Here is a 6,000-nt window from a genome sequence, read left to right on the forward strand (position 1 = left end):
CGAGGTTAACCCCGTGCCCAGGTATACCTTTCTGTCCAGTATATATTTGAACAAGATGATCTGCTCCAGCTCTTTTACTGTTGACTTGGTTGCATCCGAGTCTTCTGGCATGACGAATGATCTGGGTACACCAAAATCATCTTCTTCATACCCCGGATCTGACCCCGACTGCTTTGATTGCTATTTGGTGCCATTTTCCCCGGTTGAACCTTCTTCCTTTTGATCCGATTTTTTGGGCTGAGGTGTCGCTTCCTCGACCGCAAACATCTCCCTTGTAGCGGGTTGTTCACCTCATATGGTTTTTATACCCTCAGGAGTCAGGAATTTTAGCAGCTGATGCAATATCGACGTCACAACCCTCATGCTATGTATCTAGGGTCTACCCAGTAATGCATTATACTTCATATCTCCTTCGATTACATAGAACACCGTTTGTGGATAGTGCCATCGATGTTTACCGGCAATGAGATCTCCCCCTTTGTGGTTTCGCTGTCCATGTTGAACCCGCTGAGTACCCGGGCTACCGGTACAATCTAATCGAGTAGCCTTATCTGTTCGACCACTCTCCACCGGATGATGTTGGCCGAGCTACCTGGGTCAATCAAAATACGTTTAATTTGAGTTTTAAAGATAAAAATAGAAATTACCAATGCATCGTTGTGTGGTTGAATGATGCCTTCTGCGTCCTCGTTGTTGAAAGAGACGGAACCCTCGGGTATGTAATCCCGGCCGTGCTTTTCACACACAGCAGAGACCTTGGTTCGTTTCATCACCGGCCCTCGTGGGGTATCGGTGCCCCCAATTATCATGTTGATTATATGCTGGGGTTTCGCTGGCTCGACCCTTTTATGGGTCTCCCTTTCCTTGTAGTGACCTTTGGCTCTTTCACTCAGCAATTCTCGGAGATGGCCATTCTTCAGTAACCGGGCTACCTCCTCTCTTAACTGGCGATAATCCTCAGTTCTGTGTCCATGGGTTCCATGATATTCACACATCATGTTCGGGTCCCGCTGGCCCAGATCCGATCTTAGAGGTCTCGGCCATCTAACATCCGGAATACGGCCAATGGCCGATATGAGGTCCGAGGTGCTGACGTTGAAGTTGTACTCCGATATCCTCGGCGAATCTTTGTTGCCGGCAGAGCTTCTGGCATCACTCCTGAATGAGAGACCTCGACTGTTCGACGGGTGCTCGACCCGTTTATCACCCCGACCGGAGAAATGGATCGGGCCAACCCTGGATTTCTCCGACCTGAAGCTTGGTTTCTCCGAATGGGAATATGGCTGATACCTTTCCCTCGATGACCTCGCCTCCGGTTCGTAATTTTTCCTTGGTCTCTCAAAACTTTTGTTCATGTTTACTAGCCTTGGGGGAAGCTCGAGTTGGTCATCCTCCACCCGAATCTTCGACTCGTATCGGTTATGGACATCTGCCCATGACACTGCCTTGTATTCCAGCAAGCTTTCCTTTAATTTGAACAAAGCTGTCGAGCTCCGAACATTGAGCCCCTTTGTGAAAGCTTGTGCAGCCCATTCCTCCGGAACCGGGGGGAGCTCCATTCATTCCTTTTGGAACCGGTTGACAAATTCACGTAGTAACTCATCGTCTCTTTGGGCTATACGGAAAATATTCGTCTTCCGATCCTGTACCTATTTGGCTCTGGCGTGCGCTTTTACGAACGCATCGGTGAGCATTTCGAAAGAAGTGATTGAATGCTCGGGCTGATGGTCGTACCAAGTCAATGCTCCTTTTGATAGAGTTTCCCCGAACTTTTTCAGCAACACGGATTCGATTTCATCTTCCTCCATATCATTGCCTTTTATAGTGTAGGCGTATGAGGTCACGTGTTCGTGAGGGTCCGTTGTGCCGTCATATTTTTGGATATCCGGCATTTTAAACCTCTTCGGGATCAATTTCGGAGCCGCACTCGGAGGAAAGGGCCTTTGGATGTACCTCTTTGAATTCGGCCCTTTCAAAATAGGCGGAGCCCCCGGGATTTGATCTACCCGAGAGTTGTATGTTTCCACCCTTTTTCGGTCGAGTCTACTCGCTTCGCCAACGTTTCGAGCATTCTCAGAACCTCGGTGGATGAACCAGCTCCGGACCCATTGCTTTCAACCATCCGTGCCTCATCTCTTTCGGGTTCAGCAACACCCTTCGCCTTCTCCGGGGTCGTTTTATCTCTTCCGTTTTGCAACTGGGCTCTTGCGATTCCCTGTTCAGCAATCGCTGCTCTCTGTTCCTGCAACATTTCAAAAATTAAACATAAGTCAATATTACCATTTGGGGTATCCGGCTCTTTCCGGCCCTGTGTCCGGGACAAAGTAATTGAATTGTGAGTATTTAAAGGGTCAGTGGCCGGCTGGGCGGCATTCTCCTGGTCCACAGTGTTTTGTCAGTTGAGGCCTTCCCTCGAATTAACGCGGTTAGGGTCAGCGGGGTTTGGTAATCCTCGTGGCCCGCTACCTTCATTTTTGGCCACGATCTCGTTGTTGTTGACGTGACCAGATTGCCCACTATTAGCCATTTGGTCCGTTTTTTCAGAGACGAACACAAGATGTTTTTTATTTTGATGGGTAAGATAGAGATCAAGATCGAAGATCACTATTATCCTAGCCCCACGGTGGACGCCAACCTGTTTACCCCAAATTTGGATAATCAATTAAATTTGTGAGTAGGTATAGGATATGTGGTTAAGCTCCAATCTATTTGGTGGAAAAAGGTATGTATGGATATGATATGAAGAGAGTAATAATGATCAGAGATTCGCTATAGATCGATGTATCTATTAATATATGAGTATCACTTAATTGAACAGATCTAAGAGATGAACACAATGAATCTGGACCAAAATCTGATATTGAGAGAGAGATTTGTATATATTTTCTAGTACAAGATGTTCTTGATATGAGAAAGCCAACCCCCTAAAAGTGGGGCAATGACCCCTATTTATAGTATTGCCCCATGGGCTTCATACAACATGAGGCCCCTAAAAAATAAAGAAAAAACTCTGAAATGGATTAGGTTGGCCGTACGGTCTGACACCCGTACGATTGGCGGTTGAACATGCCCCTCGTGTATGTTACTGCAAGTGATGTTTCATTGAAGCAGAATTTCTTAGTTTAAGATAGGGGTGTATTTGCCCTTTTTCAAGAGGTTTGTTTCCTTACTAATACATTTATGTATAGATCTTTGTGACTAATTAAAAAGGCACTTCCAGTATGTAACTACTACTTGACAGTTATACATGCATAGACTAATATACTAAGGGCCTTGGCTTTCATATGAAGAATTCAGTCATATGCTTGTTTATATATCTTTGCAGAGCTAAGTCCAATGAACGATGGAACTGTGAGAAAGAATGATGTTGATGGAGAAACTATATTTCTGGTGTAATGCATTCTGATGCTTAAAATGAGGGTTCCCCTCAACAATAATCACAATCCGTCTGGTCCTAAAGAAGAGTTCTTGTTGTATCTTGAAGTCAATTTGTGTATTCAGTTAAGTTCAATGGCTTTCTATGTGCAGAGTCAAAGTTGCTGCGCTAGCTTGACATTAAGTTAGCTGCAAATTGATCTGGATCTCCGATATATCACCTTTATACTCCAATTGATCCGTTTAAGTCCTCGTGTATTGTGTTATTTTTATCTTTAGATGGGCTTTATTTCTGATACTGGTGCAACTACATTCAGCATCTGCCTAATTGTGAAAGGAGTATAAACCGCACCAACTTTGAAAGGCTTGGTTAACAACATATAGTCACGATGCAATACATGCGCAGTCATGTCCTATGTTAATGATGATGAAGTGGAAAGCGTAGAAGCGGAACAAAGTAAGAAAAAGAGGAGAAAACAAGTGGATGCTGCTGCCGATGAAATAGAATCCACAGGTAAAAAGAAAGAGAAAAGAGGAAGAAGAAAACTGAAGAACAAGTGTTCCAGCAGATACATTGTTAGTATCAACAATTTTGGTATTGGGCATTGGATGGCATGTTTAAGTTGTACAATGATGTCATTAGTCAGTTATTAATGCTTTGTAATGCAATTTAGGATCTGTTAGTTAACAGATGCTTGCTTGATCCTTTTAATCCTACAGTGGATGCTTTATTCTCCTATGATTTTTTTTTGCTAATTATCTTTTACATGTTTTAAGCCATAAGTGATTCCAAGATATAGTGCACCACAGGTGCTGGATTGTTGCCCGTCTTGGTAAAGAGTATTAGGTGGATTGCTTTCACAAACAAAAAACAATTGGCAAGGGTTTCATAGAAACTATGCCCATTCGGGAAAATTTACAAAGAAACTATGCCTTATCCGGCATAACTTCATTAGTCCGGCATAACTTCATTAGAAATGAAATTATTAATGAAGTTATGCTGGATAAGTCAAAGGTTTCATAGAAATTATGCCTATTCGGGCAAAGTTACACATAAATTATGCCTTATCCGGCGTAAATTCATTTCTACAAAACTTATGTCACACAAGGGATACTTTTAGCAAGGTTACATAGAAACTATGCCTTATTCGGCATAGAGAAATGCTCTACATTTCTACATGTGATCACCAAGGTTCGTATCTTGGAACCAGCCTCTCTAATTGCACCAAGCCATGACATATGTGTTTCACATACACATTTATCAATTAAACTATAGTTAAGTGATATGTGTTCTCACTTTGATATGTGTAAGTATTTATCGACTTCAGACACTAGGGTCCGCCTAATGATTGAGATAGAAGTCCCTGTCTCTAGCTAGCCCTGCTAGCTTCTGAGAAGCAAAACTCGTGGTTCCAACTCTTCCCGTGTTGGCTATAATGGTATTGTTGGCATTTTGTTTGAGTCAGCCGGTCTGTCACATGTTACTGTATTGGTCCATCACCAGGCAAAAAAGGGCCACCTTTGAATTCTGCATGCTCATTAGCATACATAGATTATCAAATGAAAATGACAAAGTTTTACTTTTGAGCAACAATGAGTGTTGTTTATCAATTGAAGTTTATGAATGTCAATAGAAGCAGGAGACAGTATGTTGTTTGAAAGGTTGCAAAATATATCAAGAAGGTCTCTATTGATTGTGTGTGAAAGGCTTTAGCCTATGGAAATATTGATTCTTCCAGAAACCAGTAACGCGTAAACATGTCAAACCGATGGTAGATTTATACCAGAGTTATGACAGAATAATAGCAGCAACTATCACTTAAAACACTTGAATTGGCATGAACTTGGTTGTTCTTTCGATTACATCAGTTATATCTAACGATCAAATGCAGTACAACAGAATTAATGCGTTTCTGATGCTATTTAGTATTTAACAGTCATTGCACACGGGGACAACAATTTTTAAGATAATTTCACTATAAATTAATGAGCAAGTAAAATTCTTGTGAAAATAGAGTTTTTGAGGGTTCATACACAAGTCTTGTTCCATTTTTTAACAGTTAGAAGCAAAAGCATGCAATAGGTCCATTCCCCGTTGAAACCTTTGCCTTAAGGCATAACTTCATATTTCAAAGTTAGTCAAGTTAAGCCTTAAGATATAATTTTAGATTAAGTTAAGCCTTAAGGCATAATTTTAGATTCCGAAGTTAGTCAAGTTAGGCCTAAAGGCCTATCTTTAGATTCTAAAATTAGTCAAGTTAAGCCTTAAGGTATAACTTTAGATTCCGAAGTTAGTCAAGTTAGGCCTTAAGGCATACTTTATATTCCAAAGTTAGTCAAGTTAGGCCTTAAGGCATAACTTTAGATTTCAAAGTTAAGCCTTAAGGCATAACTTTATGTTTCAAAGTTAGTCAAGTTAGGCCTTAAGGCATAATTTTAGATTCCGAAGTTAGTCAAGTTAGGCCTTAAGGAATAACTTTAGATTCCGAAGTTAGTCAACTTAGGCCTTAAGGGATAACTTTAGATTCCGAAGTTAGTCAAGTTAGGTCTTAAGGCATAACTTTAAATTCCGAAGTTAGTCAAATGAGACCTCTTAAGGCATAACTTTAGATTCAGAAGTTAGTC

The sequence above is a fragment of the Lycium barbarum genome, chromosome 10, assembly GCF_019175385.1.
Source record: "Lycium barbarum isolate Lr01 chromosome 10, ASM1917538v2, whole genome shotgun sequence".
Taxonomy (NCBI): domain Eukaryota; kingdom Viridiplantae; phylum Streptophyta; class Magnoliopsida; order Solanales; family Solanaceae; genus Lycium; species Lycium barbarum.